Genomic DNA, 7,043 nt, shown 5'->3' on the forward strand with positions numbered 1-7,043 from the left:
CTCTCTCTCTCTCTCTCTCTCTCTCTCTCTCTCTCTCTCTCTCTCTCCCTTCCCGCCTCCTGCTCTCCTCCCTACAATAAAGATCTCCTGCCGGACCTCTCCATGCGTGAGTGGCCTAACTGGGAAGGGGCACCCGAAAGGGCACGCGGACCCCCTTTCAGGCCTGGCCGTCCAGTAGACACTCAACTGTGGATTCACCAGTGATGAGTCCCGTGATCCAGTGATCTTTGGGTGACTCATGACTGCTAAACCATACACCTCATAGCCACTGACCTTTTCACAGTCCCCACAAGGTGTGTGTGTGTGTGTGTGTGTGTGTGTGTGTGTGTGTGTGTGTATATGTTGCTGGGGATTGAACCCAGGGCTTTGTGAATGCTAGGCAAGTAATCTACCACTGAGCTGAGAGGGAAAACTTTAATAGCGAAAATTTAGGAAATGTCATAATATAAGATAACTTCTGCCCCTCACTCTGCTTAGTTCAGAATTAACCGGTACCAGTACCGGTACCGGACACACGTAGTCTCCCATAAAAGTTTGTAAGTGAAAAGAACCATTGTTAGCTTTGTTAATCCTTCCTGGCTAGAGTATGTAACTGAATGAATCTGAAAGGTAACTTCCCTAACAAAGAACTGCATCGGGTTGGAATTCAGCTGCCTTGCTATCATGCTTTGGGTATCTGTGAAAATGCAGTGTAACCAACTGAGTAAGATCAAAGCTGTAAAACACAGGCCAGGGATTTAGCTCAGCGGTTCAGTGGCCTGCCTTGCAAGCACAAGGACCTGAGTTCAATCCCTGGTACCACAAAAAGAAGGAAAAAAAAAAAGCTGTAAAACCCTATAAAAGTAGGAGTTGTAGCCCAATGGCTTGACAATCAGGGCACTGCCATTAGGTGTGATCGATCCCCCTCGGTGGAGTGAAGTTTTTTATTTTACTTCCATTCTGCTGCCTCTCTGAGTGTCACTTGCTGTCTCCTTCCCTAACAGAGTTACAAGCCCCACACCCTTACTGCCTCCATAAATTCTGCCTTTCAGAATGTCTGTGCTTGGGATTGGACTCTGTGTAGCCCCTTCAGACTGCTGTCTTGCACTGAGTAATGTTCAGTGTCCTCCAAGCCTCTCCATAGCTTCGTAGCACATTCTTCATGTCAGTGGAATAAACTTCCACTGACTGGCTGCACTAACTTACTGCACTCCCACTGTAGGGCATCTTGGTTTGAATCCGGGTTTGTGAAATTAAACTGCTATACGCAGCCATATGCAGGTTTCAGGGTGGACACAGGATTTCAGCTCTTCTGGGTAAATACGAAGGTGGATGTTTGCTGGATCATGAGGTGACATGAAAGTGCCCCCCCAGACTCCAGAAGGGCTGCAGCTGTTGCCTCCCACCCCCGTGTCTCCTCCCCTGCGTGTGGTGTGGCCAGGGCTGTCCTAACAGGCGTGCAGCCCTAACTGGGTTCTGAGACTTTGGAAGAGGTACACAACACCCGTATTTCCTCCTCTGATTCAGCCTGTGACCTTGGACAAGTCACTTCCCCTACACTTTCCTCAGGAGCCAAACAGCTGATGCTTATCAGTTGCCTATTCCAGGATCCGTGTCTGAAACTCAGCAGTGAGAACTGATGCAGGAGTGCCCAGTCCAAGAGAGGAGATGGAATCAAACAGCTGATCACTCATTCTCCAGCCTCCACCGCGACGCAAGAACGATTCCCAGGGAGCCAGGAAAGCCTGAAATGCCAGTGGTTTCACACAGAGGAAGTGTTTCCCACTCACGTAAATGACCAGTGCGGGATTTTCCAGGCAGTTTGAATTTTGTCTCTAGGAAAGCTGCGAACACGTGTGTCACCCACCCTGTGGCTTCCGTCATCCTCGTGAGCAGAGGTGGTCTCCACCTCCCTCCAGCAGAAAGAACAAGAGAGGGCAGAGAATGCAGGCCCACTTGGTAAAGCCACTGACCTGGACGTGACAGGCACTGTCTCTGCCCAACTGTCTCGGTCCTGAACGTCACAGTGGTCACATGGAGATGCCACAGATGCCACGCAATGAGCAGCCACTTCCCCCAAATGGACAGGACCGTGAAAGGGGAAATATGTTGGTTTTTCTTCTGAGCACTGGACAACAATGTGAAAGGTATCTGAATAAGAAGTGCAGCCGAGGGCAGGGGATTTAGCTCAGTGGTTCTGGGACCTGCCTTGCAAGCTCAAGGTCCCAAGTTCGATGTCCAGTAGAAGAAAGAAAGAAAGGAAGGAAGGAAGAGAGAAAGAAGTACACACCAGTGGGACAGCACATGAGATGTCCCTTCAACCCTGCCCAGCGCATGGGCCTGGGCATCTGGGGTGACGGAGCCCTCTGTCCTCGGTGGGAACCCGCCCAGCTGAGGCTCGGAGGGGCACGGGGAGACCTGACTGGCTCCTGTGGGGAGCAGCCCGAGTCCCACTCTCCTGAAGCTCACAGCGCAGTGCATGGCTGATGCCTCCTCCTCGCTGGGTCCCTTGCTCTGGACTGTGACCCAGGAAGGGCTCCCAGTGGCCCGTTCTCTGTCCCTGTCCCTGAACGGGGGGCTGTGGAGAACCATAGATCCGCCCCTCCGCCATTTTATGATACAGCCTATGAAGCCATTTTGTATTAGGTTTAGTTTTCCTGTAGATCACATGATATGTTCCCGTGGGTGTTTGATGTATCCTTATAAGGTAATAATCTGTTCTCTGTATGCTGATTGGTTGCATTATGGTATATATGTTGCCACCCCTTCCGGGCGCGGAGAGAGAGCGGGGTAGAGATCCTGAGATGAGGAACTAAAGTAAACTCCTTGTGTACCAAGTGTGTGCCTCTTTGCTCACACGTCGCCAGTTCAGGCCCCTGTAGTCACAGACCGAATTGCCCAAGGCAATCCGGCTCGCGACACGGGCAGAGCCTGAAGCTGGCAAGCTCTGGGCACTGTTCCGGCCCAGAACACGGCTATGGCTCTGCTGCCTTTGGGACCTGGGCGGGATCTTGAGTTGGACGTGGTGGTACTTGGGGTGTTTTCCAAGATGTCTGCATCCCTGGGTTCGAGATTTCCTTTCCATCTGCATGGAATGCATCAGACTCAGAAGGCTCCCAGCCCCAGGCAGGCACAGAACTCTTCCGGTGGGCAGCGACTGGAGAACTTATCAGGAAAGGAATTGGAATCAAGGATTCTGAGAGAGACTATGGGAAGCCAGCCATGGCCCACTGGCCTTTTGAAAGACAACATTTGTTCCTTTTTAAGGACTGCACATGTTAAACTTGTTTTGACCCTGCACGGGAGAAACTCGGACAGCCAAAGATCTGTAGGAGTCAGGTGCTTCCTGTTAAAGATCTGACGTTATCCATAGGAGTCAGGTGTTGTAACTCCATTTTGTTAAGTTCCTCCACCTATTGTGGGAATCATGATTATTAGTTGCAAGTGTTGTTAATTCATTTTTCTTGAGCCTGCTTTCTCTTTCCCGTGTGAACCCTCGTTCCCGTGGAGCGGGTGTTTAGGTTACTATGGTAATCCTAGCCCATAATAGTTCGGTCTTTTCCTTTAAAAGGCTGATGCCTGACTGCAATAAACGTCGCCTTGATCAGACTCTTGTCTTGGCGTCCTTCCTTTCTCTCTGCCCCATCTCCACCCCGCTGCTCTTTCAGGTTTGAGGCACTGCTGGACAGTGCTCTGTGTCGCCGGTTCGCGACAAGAGACAGACACTGAGGAATTTAGACTCCGAAGTCACTCCCAGTGTGGACCCAAAGGCTTTCCACATCTGGCCACAGCTGTCTCCATGAAGAGGATCTAAACATCCTCTCCTTCCACTGCCTCCTCTCACGCCCGGTCCACAAGTCCCGCATCCTCAGAGCCTCCACCTTCCCCACGTGCACGGAGTCAGAACACAGCGATTCCGGAACTCTGCAGCCTGGGCCAGGGTGGCGGTGACGATGTGCCCACACTCCTGCAGCCGCTGCCAGCCGAGCCAACTGCAGAGCTCGGCAGCTCCAGATGGGAGAGGGTGACGCGCCGACTACGCGGAAAGTCATCCCTGGAAAGCAGAACTCTGTCAGAGTGGAGGGAACCCGCGGAGGATGACTCCACGCTACTGGAGACGTGGTCAGTGGGAGAGAGTCAGCCGGGCGGGATTTCTCCCGGAAGTCTCGGGACTCCTGCGAAACTGCCATACAGCAGCAGTGTGGGGCTAGGCATGGGATGTGCGCCTGTAACCCCAGCACTCTGGGAGGCTGAGGCAGGAGGGTCAAAAGTTCACACCCAGACTGGGCAACTTAGGAATTTAGCAAGACCCTGTCTCAAAATCAAAAATAAAAAAGGGCTGGGGATGGAACTCAGCATGAAGACCCTGGGTTCCACCCACCAGCCCCACTCTGCAGCCCCCCCATAAACAGGACCGTGGCTGTCGGAAGAACCTGCTCATGAAGTGAATGCTGTGCTTCCTCAGAGGACAGGGCCCTGAACAGCAGTGAGAGCAGGGGCGGAGCGGGCAGGTGGAGGCCCGGTCTGGCCGAGCAGGGCCCCTCCCTAGTGGGCTCCGCCGTGGGCCCGGCGTCTCCTGAGGGAAGGAAGGCCTGGATGTGGCTGGGATGGTCAGAGCCAGGAAAGTGCCAGGCCCCAAGAGGCCCGCTGGGCACGCAGGGCTTTTGTGGGAACCGGAGTCTGCCCAGAGCCCAAGTCTAGCGCCGCAGGATGGGGCACGTGGGCGACAGACCTAACTTGGCATAAAACAGCACTGTGCTGCCATGGGGACTCCAGCCACTTCCTGCCCTCTGCTCACACGTGCTCAAGGGCTTTCCACCCTGGCCATACAGCCGGGGTTCCTGCTCCGATCCAGCCCCACCTGCACCCCCTGGAGCCAAGCTTGCACCATGCCAGAGCCTTTGCACTAGCAAGTGCCCGTGCCCCAGAAACGCACACGGCCCGTCCCAGTCTCCAGCCTGGGCCCAGGGTCTCCCATGGGAAGTCATCACCACCCCCTCTTGCCCTCCGTTCATCGCCTTCTCTCTTCAGTGCCTGTTGAGAACGTTGTGCGAGTTTTGCTGATGATTCTCCTTTACAATCTGAGGTCCCCGCTAACGTGCTTCCCCGCAAAGCCATGGACGCCCTTCCTGACGCGCTCCCTGCCCCGCCGTCTGCACTGCAGTGGTGCCTGACGCAGAGTAGCAGCGCCGTGAACGTACCCAAGGGCGAGCCGAGTGGACAGAGACCCACCCCGTGCTCAGGAAGTGTAAGGAAGGTGCCAGGACCACTGAACACACCCCAGAGGCCAGGCTGCGTGTTTGGGTCCTGGCTATGCCAGTTACGAGCTGTGTCAACCTCTCTGCCCTTTGTGGCTGCTTCGGCAAAATAAAATTTTGTTAAAAAGTCGAACAGAGTGCTAGGGATTTAGCTCAGTGGTTCTGCCGCCTGCCTCGAAAGCACAAGGATCCGAGTTTGATCCCCGGTACCAAAAAAAAAAAAAAAAAAAAAAAAAAAAAAAGCAGAAGAGAAAACACGCAGAACGTGAGGAAATGTTTACACACACTGTACACCTGCAAAGCCTTAGTAACCCAAATAGAAAAGAAACTCAGATGACTCAATAGCAAAAAGCCTCCAGTGACCCGATTTGAAAACAGGCGATAGATCTGAATGATGTTTGCAAAGAAAGGCGAACAAATGGTCGTCGGGCACGTTAGTGCATTCATGAGCATCAGGGAAACGCAGGTCGGAGTCACGATCGGACATCACGTGCTCCAGCGAGAGCAGCTGTTATTAGAAAGACAGAAGTTAGTGCTGAGGAGCAGAGGGAGGAGGACGCACAGCTCTCGGTGCCTCCTAGCACAGCTGCCGTGAGCAACACAGCAGAGCTCTGCCAAGATAAAAAATTGACCATTTATCAAAATCTCTAGTATCACAAAGATTTATTAATGTAGTACAAACTAGATCTTCTGCCTTCACGAGTTATATTACAGCTGGGTGTGGTGGCGCACGCCTGTAATCCCAGCACTCCAGAGGCTGAGGCAGGAGGATCGCTGTAAGTTCCAGACCAGCTTGGGCTACAGAGTGAGTGCCAGGTCAGTCTCAACTACAGAGTGAGACCCTGTCTCAAAACACTAAAACAAAACAAACAAACAAACTAAAAAATAAAAGAGAGAGCTATAGGGGAAATCAAAGACGGGAAAGCACAGATTTTAATTTCTAATTTTTATTTTTCTTACCGCCGTACAAGTGTGCAGTGAACAGTGACTCCATCTCTCACGGGGAGCGGGTCCACCTACGAAACACAGCTCAGTTCTCTTTATTTGCATGGCGCCTCCTGCCTCGCAAGCACAAGGCCCTGCGTTCGATCCCATGTCAAAAAAATAAAGACAAATTTTTAAAATTCTCTTTACGCCCTCCCCTACTCTCCCTCCTTCCTCCCTTAATCTTGCGAGGATTTCAACATAATTTATGAGTTACAGAGTTTTTAAAAACAGAAGCTGCAAAATAGTTGGAGACAAGCTTGTGTTTCGTAAAAACTTACTGGATGCAAATAATATTTAGGGGAAGTTTGTATGGCTTTTGGGGCCCTTTTTAAAAACAAAATATGAAATTTGGGGGAATTAATTGCTGAGTGTGCAACTTACAGAGCTGGAAGAAGAAAAAGAAGCGAGGGAGGAAAAGGAGGACACCGTTATTGTGACTTTTTTGGGAAAAGGACGTTTAGGGAAAAGGCAGTCACTGACGCAGCCGCACCAGCAGGGTCGGGAGGACCCGCGGCGGAGCCGGACCAGAGGACGACTCCACGCCCACCCGCGAGGGCTCGCCCAGCCGCCACCGCCTGACTCGCTTACTGCGTGTATTTAGTGCACACCACGTTTTCTTTTCTTCTTTGTACAGGGATCGAACTCGAGTTTTTACGATCGATCTCGAGTTGTTACGATGCACGGTAGCTGTCAGAAGCACTGCGCTAAATCCCCGCACCACGTTTTGCAAAGAAATTGCATCCTATTTGACTGGATCTGCAGCGCGCCGTCACGCCCGTTCCGACTGCGCTCGGGACCGACCCCACCCGACCCCCCAGT

The 7,043-nt window shown here is 52.3% G+C and overlaps 1 long non-coding RNA gene across 2 annotated transcripts in view; it reads right to left on the bottom strand.

The window, feature by feature from the left end:
* Positions 1-6,071: 6,071 nt before the first annotated feature.
* LOC104857188 overlaps positions 6,072-7,043 on the bottom strand; it is a 1,755-nt gene continuing 783 nt past the window's right edge. For both annotated transcript variants that reach the window (XR_004518069.1, XR_778811.3), the window contains 2 exons: positions 6,198-6,253; positions 6,072-6,092 (listed from right to left, as the gene is read on the bottom strand). This is a non-coding gene — a long non-coding RNA (uncharacterized LOC104857188). The remainder of the gene's footprint in view (positions 6,093-6,197; positions 6,254-7,043) is intronic.

Source organism: Fukomys damarensis, unplaced genomic scaffold (genome assembly GCF_012274545.1).
Source record: "Fukomys damarensis isolate Sample0158 unplaced genomic scaffold, DMR_v1.0_HiC HiC_scaffold_19, whole genome shotgun sequence".
In the NCBI taxonomy this organism is placed as follows: domain Eukaryota; kingdom Metazoa; phylum Chordata; class Mammalia; order Rodentia; family Bathyergidae; genus Fukomys; species Fukomys damarensis.